The sequence below is a fragment of the Erinaceus europaeus genome, chromosome X (genome assembly GCF_950295315.1).
Source record: "Erinaceus europaeus chromosome X, mEriEur2.1, whole genome shotgun sequence".
In the NCBI taxonomy this organism is placed as follows: Eukaryota; Metazoa; Chordata; class Mammalia; order Eulipotyphla; family Erinaceidae; genus Erinaceus; species Erinaceus europaeus.
Genome location: NC_080185.1, coordinates 117245174 through 117262052, shown reverse-complemented (window position 1 = coordinate 117262052; position 16879 = coordinate 117245174). Strand labels below are relative to the sequence as shown.

General features: G+C 37.0%; 1 protein-coding gene across 6 annotated transcripts in view; it reads right to left on the bottom strand.

Annotated features, from left to right (window-relative positions):
* Positions 1 to 16879, bottom strand: part of RPS6KA3 (ribosomal protein S6 kinase A3) — a 142516-nt gene that overhangs the window by 86653 nt on the left and 38984 nt on the right. The gene's annotated exons all lie outside the window — the stretch shown is intronic.

Sequence of the window (16879 nt, the reverse complement as noted above, 5' to 3'; positions counted from 1 at the left end):
ATCTCATGAAGTAACATTCTAACCCCTGCCCCCAAAAAGGGATCTATAAAAAAAGGCTGAGGAGTAGCAGACATTGTGTTGACTGTAAAACCGATTAATAACAAATCAAAATAAGCCTATCTCTGCATACACCAGTCACCAACTTTATGCAAATCACACTTCTAAACAGGAGCAAGCAAATAACTTTTTTTATTTAAAAAATTAACTTAAACTGAATATAATGAATAGATCCTCAAATTATTACTTCACACTTTGCTATGTGTTGTGTTTTTTAATACTAGCACTAAAAAATGAAGCAATATTTCATATGCTAAAATCCCAAACTAGTTTCCTTGAGTTGAAAAGTTACCTGAGATAAAACAATGTGTACAAAAGACAAGTAGAATGACAGAAAAGATTAAATGTTGAACTTTTCATTTGAAGGAGGTCTTAGGATATTTGACTATCCATTTAGAAAATGCAGGAGCCAAAAAGGAAGACAGCTTATTATAAAAATCAAAAGCATCTCTGGCTAGAGAGATAGCATAATGGTTATACAAAAGATTCTCATGCTTGAGGTGCTGAGGTCTTAGGTTTAATCCTCTGTACCAACATAGGCCAGAGAGGAATAGTACTTTAGTTAACAATAAAAGAAAATAAATTAATAAAAATAAAATGAAAGAAAAATGGAATAGAAAAACACCTCTACATCAAAAGCACCATAGGCAAAATTCAAAGACTAGTTCACATAATTGGAAGCTTTTTTCTTTATCATGTTACAATTCATTACAGAACAACTGCTTTATTTAGGTATTATCATTCTCCTAAACAAAATGAAAGTTCTTAAAAAAAAAAAAACTCAAGTACATCACTTGTGATACTTGTTACTATTTAAGCACATCCTATTGCTACCACCAGATTAATCTTAACAATAGGCACCAAACCTATCTTTGCATCCACATCAAAAATAGCACAAAGTTGTGGTCCCAGGAGGTGGCACAGTGGATAAAACATTGGTCTCTGAAGCATGAGGTCCTGAGTTCTATCCCTGGCAGCACATGAACCAGGGAGATGTCTGGTTCTTTCTCTCTCTTTCCTACCCCTCTCATTAATAAATAAAAAAAATACTTAAAAAAAAGAAATAGCACAAAGCAACATGCAGGTAATGGCTATCTGAAGAAGTGTCATATGTTGAAATCTGGAACAGATGATACTTGCATATGATACACAAGTATCATCTGTTCCACATTTCAAACTAGAAAGTACTGTTTACATTTAGCCCACCTCTTACTTTTTATTATAAAAGCAATGCATGTTCATTACAGGGAATAAGTAATAAATAGAAAAATAAAATATCACCATTTTGGTGATTTTCCTTCCATTTTTTACTGTGTACAAATAAATACACACGTACACCTGGACCATGCTACACATATCGTTTTTAGGGACAATGCCTCAAAATTTTTATTCTACATATTTTCACAAAGACTAGAGTTACCTCCTTAGCCTATTTTAACTATCATTTTATTGGCATTGGGTTGTTATTTACAGGATAGTTGTAGATAATGGTTTACATGGGTACAATTTCTTATCTCTCGTGATAGGTGTCTGTCCACTCTACTCATCGCCAGTCAAGTCTCTCTTCACCACCATACACTAGGTCCCTAACACCCTCTGTTCTCATCTCCTCCTAGCCCAGTGTCTTTATACTTTGTTAAAATAGACCTTACCTAGTCCAAGCTACACTTTCCTTTTTTCTTTGCTTGTTTCTTTCTTTCTTTCTTTCTTTCTTTCTTTCTTTCTTTCTTTCTTTCTTTCTTTCTTTATTTTTTATTTTTTTTTCCCTCCAGGGTTATTGCTGGGCTCGGTGCCTGCACCATGAATCCACCGCTCCTGGAGGCCATTTTTCCCCCCTTTTGTAGCTTCGTTGTGGTTATTATTATTGCCATTGTTGATGTTGTTCATTGTTGGATAGGACAGAGAGAAATGGAGAGAGGAGGGGAAGACAGGGAGGGGGAGGGAAAGAAAGACACCTGCAGGCCTGCTTCACTGCTTGTGAAGCGACTCCCCTGCAGGTGGGGAGCCGGGGGCTCGAACCAGGATCCTTATGTCGGTCCTTGCGCTTAGCGCCCATGCGCTTAACCCACTGCGCCACCGCCCGAACCCCCCCCCCCCCTTTGCTTGTTTCTTAAATTTCACCTGTGAGATTAACCATTATTTGTCCTTCTCCTTCTGGTTTATCTCACTTAACATGATTCTTACAAGTTCCATCCAGATATGGAAAAGGAGAACTTCATTATCTTTTGACTTACTGATTAGGTAATTCAGAATACTGAGAACAACAGAAGTCCAAATACGCTTCCATTTCTGTGAAAATGCATAGTTTTAATATAAGTCCATAATTGTATTGTTGACATAGTTTAAATGTTTTTATTTATTCTTATTGACATCACATCGGTTTTAGGGGAACAATGTCACACCTCTTCAAAATATGTTATGACACCATGACCATGACAAAAATATCAATATCCCACCACCACCATATAATTTCAAACATGATTTGTGAACATTTAAAAGCTCAGCTCTGGCTTATGGTGGTACTGGGGACTGAACCTGGGACCTGGGAATTCACAGCCTCCAGTATGAAAGTCATTTGCTTCACCATTATGCTTTCTTCTCAGATTTGTAAACTCTTAAATTATTTTTGCATGTTAAATCATTAAGCAATTTGTTAACATTTCCTTTTCTGTGTTAATTTTCACATTCGGGGCCATGTTAATTTATAAAACAAGACAGAAAACAATGTAAATATCCCTATATTTGGAACCATTTAGAAACCACAGAATGATCTACTTCCTAGAAGTTTAAAATATTTCTCCTATGAAATCAGTGTGGTCTGGCAGTGCAAAGAGTGCTTTTTCTTTTTTCTTTTTTTTTTTTTTTGTCTCCAGGGTCATCGTTGGGGCTCAGTGCTTGCACCATGAATCCACTGCTCCTGGATGCCATTTTTTTTCCCATTTTTGTTGCCCTTGTTATGATTGTTACTGCTGTTGTTGTTGGATAGGACAGAGAGAAATTGAGAGAGGAAGGGAAGACAGAGAGGAGGAGAGACAGACACCTGCAGATCTGCTTCACTGCTTGTGAGGTGACCCCCCTGCAGGTGGGGCGCTGGGGGGCTCGAACCGGGATCCTTACACCGGTCCATGTGCTTCACGCCATGTGTGTTTAACTTGATGTGCTACCTCCTGGCCCCCGAGAGTGCTTTTTCTTGTATAACTTAAATTTATCTTTTCTTAGCAGTATACTCAAGTTTTTGCATCCCCTATCATCTAGATTTTCCTAGAAAATGATATTGTTTCATAAAAACTTTCATATTAGTATAGAGTTACACTCAAATTCTGTTTTCAAAATTAAATTTAAAGGAAAAAGTTCAAGCATATATAAAAGTGGACACAATAGTTTAACAAATTTTCATGTATCCAGCACTCAGCTCTAACAATTACCGTGATCAATCCTGCTTCATACAATCATTTCCCCCTGCCCCTGTAATTAACTTTGAAGCAAATCCCAGACATTAAATCATTTCATCTGTAAATATTTTAGTTGTTATGTTTTAATCTCCTTCCTATCTGTGGTTATATCCTGTTGTGCTTTCCTAATGTTGTGCATTTGCTTTTGTTTTTTTTTTCCTGTTTTTTAATGATTTTGGAATTTATATTTAATTCCTTCCTCTTGCTTTTTATAGATCTACTTTGTAGTTCTTTTTCTAACTTTTTTTTTTAACACCGAGTCCTTAGTCCCTATAATTGAATTCTCTCACATATCGATGAAGAAACTAAGCTTAGAAGTTAGGGAACCTTTATTCCAGTACATAGTTTGAAAGTGGGAATGGCTGTGATATCGGTGGATGCAAAACTAGCAATTCTATCTGGGCAAGGAACATGCATATGTAGCTTGTATACGTGGCTACTGTAGACCAGAAACCAAAAAAATACAAGACCTTTTCTTAAGACCCTGAAGGAACACAGCTCAATAGAGGGTGCAAAGCAGAGTTGTGAACACTGTTATATGTCATGTTATAGATGTTATATATGTCACATTATATATGTTATATGTCATGTGTTATATATGTCATATGTTATATATGTTACATATAAGTTTAATTATCAACCAGCTTCATGATTCCTTGGCACTGAACACCATTGGAGAAAAATCAATCCTTATAATCAAAACTTAAAATTAGTATGTTCCTTTACGCAACTAGGTGTCAGGGATCAAACCCAGGACCTCATACATAAGAAACATGTACTCTATCACTGAGCTATTTCTCCAGGTCCTAAATTACATTCTCAGCTGATTCCTTTGGATACAAATTTTGTAGGAACCATTTAAATCTTCACACTATAGAGTTCACTATTTACATAAAGGAGAAATATCCTATAGCATACATCATTAGCAGATGTTATGAAGTGTTAAGGATCTAAGGTATTAAATCATAGATGGGAAATAAGTTTTGACTTGAACCAAATACTAGTGGGTTCCTAGAGCACTGAAAACCCTGATTCAATGGAAAGCCTGCTGCATTCCACTTGCACTATCTCCTGTGACAAGAAGAGAGGGCAAGGGAGTAGCAGTACCACTTACGTGAGTCAGAATTTTGCAGTAGTCCGATTTATATATATACCGTCTATACCTAAGTCTATCTATACATAGTAGTACTTCTAAGCATCTTCCTTTTTCCTCTTCCCTTTCAGATAAGTGAAACAGTGCCTGACTTCCTCTGGTGTTTTCCGCATTCTCTTTCCTTTAGTGATGGAATAAAAACAAAAATTCCTGGTGACAAACATTTCTGGTCTTGGTGGAATTGGGGTTCAGAGCCCTCTAGTCATGATTCATTTTTCTAATTTTCTAGGCAAAAATGTGTCATGACTTTTTTGACAACCCAACATATACAATCACAACTTTTCTTAGCCACTCATCTTTTGCTGGGTATCTGGGTTGCATGCAAGTTTGGGTTATTATGAACCATGTTGCTATGAACATAGGTGTTACATACATATTTTTGGATAAATGTTGTTTCCTTCAGATAAACCCCCAGGACAGAAACTGCTGGTCATATGGTAGGTGCATTTCTAACTGTCCACAATTTACATTCCCAACAGCAATGTAGGATTCCTTGTCCCCCACATCCTCCATAACATTTGTTTGCCCTTTCTAATTTAAGACATTCTCACAGGTATAAAGTAGTATCTTGTCTTTATTTGCATTTTTGATTATCAGAGACTCTGAGCATTTTTTGTATGTCTATTGGCCCTCTGAATCTCTTCTTTGAGAAATATTTTCAAATATACTTAGAGCTACTAGAGTATTCTTCCCATGACCTAAGTACTAAAATATACTCTCAGATAATGAAAGGTACATTTAAAAGCATTTCTGTTAATGTTTTCCTCTAAATATTTGATGGTTTCTGGTGTAACATTCATATCTTTGGATTATTTGGGATTTGCTTTGTGTAGGGTGAATGTGGTGGTCCAAAATCATTCTTCTGCACTTTTCAACCTAATTTGCCTAACAACATTTGAAGAGATGCTCTTTCCTTCATTTAATGTTTTGGGCCCTTTTGCCAAAAATTAGAGGTCCATAGTTGTGAGTGTCTATTTCTAAGCTTTTAGTTCTATTCTATTAGCCTATCTATTTTTGCTCCAATACCAGGCAGTTCTGACTGTAACAGCACTGCAGTATAATTTTAAGTCAGGAAGTATGATGCCCCTACTGACAAGTTTCACATATTTTTTTAACCGAGGCTGAGCCTATTGTGAACCAAAATATTACTGGAGCCACTCTAGTTCCTAAAGTACATAATAAAAAAAATTCTTTATTGGGGATTAACGGTTTACAGTTGACAGTAAAATACAATAGTTTTCACATGCATAACATTTCCCAGTTTTCCACATAACAACTCAACCCCCAGTAGTCCTCCTCTTCCATCATGATCTGAACCCTCCCTCTCACCCCAGAGTCTTTTACTTTGGTGACTAAAGTACATAATTTATCTTTGGTGGCTAGCCAGAGAACAGGAACAGTCTTGGGAAGAAAAAAGACAGAAAAATGAACACACTGGGGTAAACTTTGTCTTAGTATTTATTTATTGCCTTTAACTTATTATTATTATTATTATTATTATTATTATTATTATTATTTTGTCATAATTGGGGCCTCACCACTAATGGCCAACTTTTTCAGATAGAAAAGCAGAGATACAGAGATAGAGATGGAGAGAAAGACATCACAATACCGAAGTTTCCTTCAGGAGGCCAGGTGGTGGCGCACCTGGTTGTGTGTACATATTACAGTGCACAGGGAGCCAGGTTCAAGTCCTCGGTCCCCACCTGCAGGGGGAAAGCTTCACGAGTGGTGAAGCAGTGCTGCAGGTGTCTCTGTCTCTTTCCCTCTCTATAACCACCTTCCCTCTCAATTTCTGGCCAATCAAATAAAGATTTAAAAAAATAATAATGTTCCTTCTGTATCCAAAGCTTCCTTCAGTGTGGTGGTAGCATGCCTCAAACCTAGGTCATATGCATGACAAAGCAAACACACTATCCAAGTGAGTTATAAGGCACCTTCTTTAATTTGTAAGCCTCGAAAGGATCTTTGCCTGGTCCTCTGATAAGTCTTAAGAGGATTCTCTCCCCCTAACAAAATACTTTAATAGTTTTGGGATGACTAAAGAAAGCTCAACATTCAAGACTCCCAATTTCTTCAGCATGGGTCATGGCAGAGTGTAGAGACCTCTGGTCAGCTGAAAGAAGATGGAAAATATTCAAGTCCAGAAACTATTTTAATTTGAGGAGCTATATGGCATCTAAATTCTGCTATGAAGGTAGTCCTTCTAACAAAACCCATAGGAATAAAGGACAAAAATAATCAACTCTCCCCAGCAGGGCAGGGAGAACAAGATGCTGGAAGTGAGAAGTCCAACTAATTATATATAATTAAGGTTTAATAAGCAATGTTACTGGTGAAGCAAGATAACAGAAGGTGATGATTATTTAGTTTAAGGCTCAATTCTATAGATATATTTTGTTTAGGAAATACAAGTTTTAGGTCAGATGTATAAAGACAAGCAACGTTCTATGATATAGAAAAGAGACAAGGTGTTATGGCAGTGAACAAGGGCATGAGAGGGAAAAGATCCAGGCAGAATGAAATGATTCTATCACAAACAGAAACCTATAGGACTTGTTTAAGCGATAAAGGCAGTTCTATACAGTAAGATCGTTTGCATGAAGATAATTTATGTGTAGGAGAAATATGACTTTCCTGTGGGCTATCACATTTGTTCAAATTAATTCAGTGGGGTCAAATGGTGGCTCATTTGGCAAAGTGCAGATATCACCATGCTTTAAAACCCTGGTTACTACCAGTGGAGAAGAAGCTTCATAAGCAGTGGAGCACAGATGCAGGTATTTCTCCTTCTGTCTCTCTTACCTCTAACAAAAAAGGAAAAAAAGGAAAGGGGGGGGCAAGGCCACCAGGAATGGCGGAGCCATGCAGGCACTGAGCCTCACTCTGGTGGTGAATAATAACAATAATAACAACTATTATTATTATTGCTCACCTAGCTTCAACCCACTGCAAAACCTTTGACCTTTTTAAAATACATATATATTTATATATTTGCCGCCAGGATTATTGCTGGGGCTTGGTGCCTGCACCATAAATCCACTGCTCCTGGAGGCCATTTTTCCCCGTTTTATTGCTCTTGTTGTTGTCATTATTATTGCTATTATTGCCATTGATGTTGTTGTTGTTGGATAGGACAGAGACAAATGGAGAAAGGAGGAGAAGACAGAGAGGGAAAGAGAAAGATAGACACCTGCAGACCTGCTTCACCACTTGTGAAGCATTCCTCCTGCAGGTGAGGAGTCGGGGGCTCGAACCGGATCCTAATGCCGGTCCTTGTGCTTCACACCATGTGCACTTAACCCACTGCACTACCACCCGACTCCCAACAACTAAAATTTTAAGGAGAAACAACAGCTAGGTACAAGTATTCCATACCTCAATAGTAAACAATGTTTACATAATTGGAATAACCATAAAGACTAAATATTAACCCAGGCAGGTGTGGAGCAGCAAAAATAAATAAATAAATAAATAAATAAGACTCAATCTTAATTCAAGCTATTTTATATGAGTACTCGGTCACATGTAAAAGGATGTCCAAAGGGATGACTGAAATTGACAAATCAAAAGAAAGTAGTATAAGATTATTATGTACAATAGAGTTAAATACCAGAGGGAATAAGAAAACAGTTGACAGCTTGCTAAAAACTTGGGGTAGTGCTGCTTTTTCATTATAAGCTTTGTAACATTCTTTCACTTTTTAACCTCTGATATAAATTAAGTAGTGCTGTATGGGCAGTGACACAGTGTTGGGACTCTCAAGTATGAGCTCATGAGTTGAATCCCTAGCATTGTACATGTCAGAGTGATACTCTGGTTTTCTCTATCTCATTAGTAACAGATAGATAAATTGATAAAGTTTATTAACTAAAAGTAATTGTAGGTCAGGGAGGAGCACCAGACTTTACCCAAGAGGTCCCAGCTTCAATTCCTGGCACTGTCATATGCCAGAGTTGAGTGGTGCATGCTCTCTGCCTCTCTCTTTCACTCTTTTATGAAAATAAATAAATCTCCTTTAAAAATAATAGTAGTTGTAACTAGCATCATCAGGTAAAATTGCACAGAAAACATGAAATTTAACCTCACTTTTGCAACTAGGTATAGAATTTGGAGAAGAAAACGTCAAACTTTAGGTGAAGACATTCTCATGGGGAAATGGTGTTTAAGAAAAGGTCGGGTTGTCTTTCCCTCCTCTCTCTATTTCTCTCTGTCCTATCTAACAACTATGACATCAATAACAACAACAATAATAACTACAACAACAATAAAAAACAACAAAGGCAACAAGGGGGAAATAGATAAATGTTAAAAAATACATATATTTTTTAAAAATTCGAGTTGTTTTGTTCTTTAACTAGCTTTCTCATCTTTGCATCTTCCTCAGAATCTTTTCACCCTGTCTTTCAAGTAGATTTTTCAACACTGAAACCTATTAGAAAATTCCTCACATCTATCTCTTTGTTTTTCTGGAGACTGTCTGCTTCAATCTGAACTGAGTATTCCCTAAGTCTATGGAATGACCCAGTCTTCTGAAGCATGGGAAACAACTTTCTTCATCATTCTTGTAAATGTTAGATTCCTTGTTGTCTGAATCTCATATTTCTTTTCCTTCAGAACCCTTCAAAATGTTGACAATGTTCATTTCCCAGCAACTTCCTAAGAATAGGTTTGTATCTGAAAAAAAAAATCTTGTTTTAAAATAATTTTCACTAAGCATTTCAAAGGCATCGTCTCCTATCTTTTCTTCTAGCTTGCTGCTAGGGTTTCAAGTCTGCATGATTCCACAACTCCTGGCGGGGGGGAGGGGGGTGAGATAGATGCAGAGAAGGAGAGACACCATAGCACGGTCTCACTATTTGTTAAATTCCCCCTTTGCATGGTGCCTCCAATTTGTAGACAGGGGGCTTAAACCCAGGTCATTGTGCATGGCAAAGTGCATGCTCTACCAGGTGAGTTATTTCTCTGTCCTGATATTTCATAATAATGATATTTCCTAAGAGTGCTGATTTTTCTCCATCAGTAGACTTTTAGTGGATGTTTTCATTTGGATATGCATGGTCTTCATTTCGGGGAAATTTTGTTACTTTAGTATTCCACATTATCTAAGAACACAATTATCACTAAAGTATTGTGAATATGCTGCCAATTAAAATGTGCCTCACTGACTATAACAAGTATACTAATTTCAAAGATGCTAAAATATGAAAAAAAATCACATACCTTATGATACTTCTTTCCTCTTTCTTGAGGTCCTATTAGGTAGATGTTTGAGCATTCCTCTCTCCTGTTTTCTGTCTCCTTGCTTTATTTTACTTTCTTAGGAGGTTTTTCAACTTTTGTACCTAAATGTTCTACTAAAATATAAAATATTTCTATCATCATTAATTTCTAAAGTTTTCTTCTTTTTCAAATTGCTTTCTAAATAGCATACAACTTGCTTTAGAGGAATCAGTCTTGTCTCTAAACACTGAGAATTTGTTTAAAATTTTCCCTTTAACCGCACTGTTTCTTTAAGATCTAATTCTTTCATGTTGGAAGGTTTCCTCAAATGTCTGGTGACATTTGGCTTTTCACTTAAATTTAAAAGTGAAGGTCTAAGAAGTGTACCAGATGTTCTACAGCTTGTAAAGTAGTAGGCTTTTTATAAGAAAAAAAAAAAAGGTTAACTGATCAAGTAGTCAGTATTTACGCTGAAAATCTCACAAAATGTTTTCATTAAAGAAAAAATGTAGGGCCTCGTTCAATTGTCCGGCGAAGAAGGGTGATAGTTGTAGAATCGGGAGAGGAAGTGGTGATAGCATCATTCAGTCAGAGGGTTTCACCTGACCTCCATTTCTAATCTAGTGCTTCATCCCCCCCCTCCTAATATGCCTGAAATGTCCCATGTCTAGAGCATTTCTGCTTTCTTTTTCTCCATAAAATGATCTCTGTCTCTTCCAGGGGTAGGACAAAGACATTAGTGGAGGCTATCTATATCAACATTTAATCAACCTCTGCTTTCACCTCAGTGCTGTACCTGGTGATCTCCTTCTTAAGCTCTTTTGGGGGACCTGGGGAATGTGAATTAGGCTTGCTTCTTGATACTATACTCCTCTAAAAGCACCTAGGTCCTATAACTTCCTCTTTTTTTAAAGTTTTTTTTTATTATCTTTATTTATTGGACAGAGACAGAAATCTAGAGAGAAGGGAGTGACAGAGAGTGAGAGAGACAGAGAGACACCTGCAGCTCTGCTTCACCACTCGCAAAGCTTTCCCACTGCAGGTGGGGACCGAGGGCTCGAACCCAGGTCCTTGAACATTGTAATGTACGCCCAACCAAGTGTGCCACCACCTGGCTCCAACTTCCTCTTTTATCATATTTATTACATTTTACCACATGCTTACATAGTACAGTTTAAATTATAGAAATTTTTTAATTTCAAAGACCAAGTTTCTGTTTTTTATACTCCTGTTTCGTTTATTTTTTTTCTTATGGAGCCAGGGCCACACATACTCAATTTCACTACTCCTGAGCCACTTCTCTATTCAGATAAAAAGAGATGTAAAGAAGGAAGCACACCTTAGCACCAGAGTTTCCTCCACTGCCATACAATCTTCCCATGATTTGTCATGGCTCAAACATGCAATGAATGCATGGCAAGAGATGCACCCTACCTGGTGAGTTTTCTCTCTGGCTCTATTCTCCTTGTTGTTGTACGTGATAATTTCCCAGAGAAAAAGAAAATAAAAGGTTTTTATTTTCCCATTTACAAACCACAAGTGTCCACTCTATGCTTTTATGTACATGCTTCCAACACTCTAACAATTCTTGGCACCTGACAGACATTCATTAACTACTCGGTTAATGAATGATTAGATGTACTCAGTCAGTACAGACTAAGTTGCTCTAACAAAAAGACCTCAAAATGCAATAGCTCAAACAAGTCAGTCCAATGCAGATCATTGTAAGGTGGTATTTTAGGTTGAGAAATGGCTATAGATAACTGGGTCTCTTACTATTCTCCATTCATTCTATGGTTTTGCTGTGGCTAAAAATGGCTTATCATCACACGCTGCATCCAAGTTTATGGAAAAGGGAAGGACAAGAAAGTCTACTAGTCGACAAACTCCCCACATACAATTATTAACTTGAAGTTTCTATGGGCCAGGAATCTAGGCCAATAAACACATGAACTTGGAAGGAGACTCTTCTCTAGTCAAGGTTCAGATGACACTCTAGCCCTGGCCAACTTCCTGATTATAGTCTTTAAAAGACTCTGAATCAAAGAATCCAATTAAGCTATGCCCAGATTCCTGGACTGCAGAAATTGTGAGATAATAAATGTATGCTGTTAAAAAAATCACTAAATTTAGATTAATTTGTTATGCATCAAACATGTAACTAATGTAACATCTCCATTTTCATTATTTAATGCTGACAAAACAACAACTTTCAATTGTACATTAAAGGAAACTGCAATTTATTTATTTTATCAGAGCACTGCTCATCTCTGGCTTATGGTGATGCCATAGACTAAATTTGGGACCTTAGAGCCTAAGGCACAAAGGCTTTTTATTTCCTATCTCCCTACCCTACAACTTAAAACTTTGTCTAGTGTATATTTTGACAACCTGTTGGATTCAGTATCACCAAAGAAATAGTAAATATTAGGATTTTATTTTATCCATAAACCTGATTTCTATAATCAGGGATGTTCTCCTCAACAACTTAACCCACACTGCTGGTAATATTTTAGTCCTGTAGCTTTTAAATCTATCTCATAATGTAGTTATCTTCCAGCTGCAAATGCTATTAATACTGTGAGTACTCTGAGGGAAAATATGAGCCATATAACATCACAATGGAAACTGTTTTAATTTTAGACTAAGAATAAAATGTCTGAAAGGTTTTCCTTCCAAAGGAACTGTTACATAAAAAGGTAGATGCTGGCAGAAAAAATAATCACTATTAATACATTAATTGCTTTTCATGTTTGCTTAAATGAACATAAACATGAACTACATATGAAGTAAAACTCCACAAATGGTCTGGGAAGGGCAGGAATCAAGACCAAATTTAAAGGTAGCTCAGGCAACCCTGTGCCTGGGTCCTCGCTCTAACCAAAGCTTCATGTATGAGTTCATTTAATTAACAAATACTTATTAAACACCAACCAGCTGGTACTGGGCACAGGCTAGAAAGCAAGGAATACACCAGGCATGGTTACTCATGACACTCACAGGTTGGTAGGGAGTATAGAGAAAAAAAAAAAACAAGCAGTGGAATCTAGTGTGGTATTCGTTGCTATTTAGGATACACACAGGCTGCTATGGCAGCACAAAGGAAAACACTGAACTCAGGTGGAAATGAAAGTGGTAGTGTCAGGAACAAGTCTCAGTTGAAGTGGTTTCTGGGGTGGCCAAGTGGTGTCTAAGGACCCAGGCTCAAGCCCCTGATCCCCACCTGTAGGGGTAAAGCTTCACGGTGATGAAGCAGTACAGCACGTATCTCTCTCTCTCTCTCTCCCTCTGTCTCCCCTATAAATTTATCTATGTCTCTATCTAATAAATAAATAAATATTTTTAAGAAAGAATTAATTCTTGGAGAAGCAACATGACTTATGAAAGCCTAAAAGCAAAAGAGAACTTGACACATTCAAGTGATTAGATTTTCAGCAGAGGATAAATGTGTATGCCAAACGACAATGTGGGGGACATACACATTGATTTTATTATACAGGGTCTGATAAACTATAGAGCTTAGACTTTAGACTACAAAAAATAATAAACAGAAGAAAACAATGATCTCACTCTTCCATAACTGACAGATGCTTATAACTAATTTGACTTCTGAAATGAATTTTCCAAACTATGTTAAAAATTTGAACATACATAATTTTATAAACAAGCAATAACCAGCTGAAACATAGTAGAAAAGGAAATCCACTAACACCCAAACCTATGGACATCTAATCTTTGACAAAAGTGCCCAAGACTATTAAATGGGGAAAGGAGAGTCTCTTCAACAAACAGTACAGGAAAAATTGGGTTGAAACATGCAGAAGAATGAAATTGAACCACCATAATTTACAAAACACAAAAGTAGATTCCAAATGGATCAAAGACCTGGATGTTAGACCAGAAACTAACAAATACTTCGAGGAAAATATTGGCAGAACTCTTTTCTGTACGTTTTAAAAGCATCTTCAATGATATGAATCCAATTACAAAGAAGACTAAGACAACAATAAACCAACGGGGCTACATCAAATTAAAAATCTTCTGCACAGCAAAAGAAACCACCACCCAAATGAAGAGACCCCTTACAGAGTGGGAAAAGATCTTTTTTAAAAAATTTTATTTATTTATTTTCCCCTTTTGTTGTCCTTGTTTCTTATTGTTGTTGTAATTATTATTGTTGTTCTTGATGTCTTCGTTGTTAGATAGGACAGAGAGAAAATGGAGAGAGGAGGGGAAGACAGAGGGGGAGAGAAAGATAGACACCTGCAGACCTGCTTCACCGCCTGTGAAGTGACTTCCCTGCAGGTGGGGAGCCGGGGGCTTGAACTGGGATCCCCATGCAGGTCCTTGCGCTTTACACCATGTGCATCCAACCTGCTGCGCTACCGCCCAATTCCCAGTAAAAGATCTTTACTTGTCATACATCAGACAAGTGGCTAATAACCAAAATATATAAAGAGCTCACCAAACTCAACAACAAAAAGAACAAATGACCCCATCCAAAAATGGGGAGAGGATATGAACAGAATATTCACCAAAGGAGAGATCCAAAAGGCCAACAAACATGAAAAAATGCTCCAAATCACTGGTTGTCAGAGAAATGCAAATAAAGACATCAGTGAGGTACCACTTCACTCCTGTGAGAATGTCTTAAATCAGAAAGGGTAGCAGCAACAAGTGCTGAAGAGGTTGGGGGGCAAAGGAACTGCACTGCTGGTGGAAATGTCATTTGGTCTAACCCCTGTGGAGAGCAGTCTGGAGAACTCTCAGAAGGCTAGAAGTGGACCATCCCTATGACCCTGTAATTCTTCTCCTGAGGATATATCTAAGGAACCAAATACACTCACCCAAAAAGATTTGCGTACACCTATGTTGACAGCAGCACAATTTGTAATAGCCAAAACCTGGAAGCAACTCAGGTGTCCAACAACAGATCAGTGGCTTAGAAAGTTGTGGTATATATACACAGTGGAATACTACTCAGTTATTAAGAAAAGTGTTCAATAAAAATAGCAAAATGGGAGTTGGGTGGTAGCGCAGCGGGTTAAACGCATGTGGCGCAAAGCGCAGGGATTGGCATAAGGATTCAGGTTCGAACCCCCGGCTCCCCACCTGTAGGGGCGTTGCTTCACAGGCAGTGAAGCAGGTCTGCAGGTGTCTATCTTTCTCTCCCCCTCTCTGTCTTCCCCTCCTCTCTCCATTTCTCTCTGCCCTATCCAACAACAACGACAACAACAATAATAACTACAACAATAAAACAACAAGGGCAACAAAAGGAAAAAAAATAGCAAAATGGCATCAGTGAAATAAAAAAAAAGAAAGAATATCCACTAACAATATTTAAAAAAGAAACCTATAAATTACTCATGGTTTATTTTAATGACAAATGTAAAGATATACATATAAGAAATAATAAACTTTTGTTAAAAGATAAAGAACATCAGAATAAGTGAGTGTTCTCATATGTGAAGACTTAGCATTATTAAAATAATTTCTTTTGGGAAGTTGGGTGGGAGCACAGGAGGTTAAGCGCACGTGGCCCAAAGCGCAAGGACAGGCGTAAGGATCCCAGTTCGTGATCCCATCTCCCCACCTGCAGGGGAGTCGCTTCACAGGCGGTGAAGCAGGCCTGCAGGTCCCACGGCTTTGTTAATGTCTCCTTTTAAAATAAATAAATAAATAAATAAATAAATAAATGTACTTGAGCTGGTGATGGGAGAGGTGTGTAGACACCTATTACAGGGAAATAAACATGGGCTCTGGTTTCTGTGTGTTTTTAATTAAAATCAGTTTTTTTTTAAAAAGAAAAAGCAGAGGACTTAATACAAATAAAATTTTCACATTTTAAAAACAATTGTTGGGCACTTTGCTAGTTTTATGTATGTATGATGACAGATCTCTCCTGTGAGTGGGGAAAAGAATGATGTTTACTTTTATTTAAAAAATAATTAAGAAGGCTGAGGAGGTAGCATAATGGTTATGTAAAAATACTTTCATGCCTGAGGCACTAAAGTTGCCAGGTTCAATCCCCAGCACCATTATAAATCAGAGCTGAGCAGTATTTTGGCTTAATATATATATATGGTTTGTTCTAACCAAACTATGAAACTAGATCTGGCCAGTTAAAAAAAAAATCTGTTTTACTAGGGAAAGAGACAGGCTGGGAGTATGGATCTACTTGTCAATGCCATGTTCAGCGAGGAAGCAATTACAGAAGCCAGACCTTCCACCTTCTGCACCCCATAATAACCCTGGGGTCCATGCTCCCAGAGGGTTAAGGAATAGGAAAGCTATTGGAGAGGGGATGGGATACAGAGCTCTGGTGGTGGGAATTGTACCCCTCTTATCCTATGGTCTTGTCAATGTTTTCATTTTATAAATAAATTTTAAAAAACTGCTAATACACACACACACACACACACAAAGAATAATACATATTAAAGGTAGGGAGAAAATATTTATGAAATGTTTTATAGACAAGGATCTAATACCCATAATAGAGAGGTCAAACATTATAGAGACAAATAACCTAAACGGAAATTGGACAAAGACCAATAATGCTTAGATACCCAACTTCACTAATAATAAAATGAAATGCAAATTAAAATAAGAAAAATATCACTTATTTATAGTAATTCGAACTAAAAATAATTTCTGAAAATATCCAGCATTGAATAAGGTATGTTGAACAGATACAATGAAATTTTTACAAATTTTTGGTTCGAGGGGCAATTTGGAAATGCCTATTTAGACTTAAACGTTTATACCTCCTGTTCTGGCACATTCTTTTCTAAGACTATATTGCACTAAAAAGCAAGTACACTAAAACAGAAGAACATAAATACAAAATAGAATATTATGCAGTCAAAGAGGAAGATCTATATATACTGTTATAAAAGATGTTCAAGACACATTAAATGAAAAAAACAAGTTCCAAAATAATTGCATTTAAAAATCAAAAATTATTATCTTGTGTACAGAACAGAAACAAGAA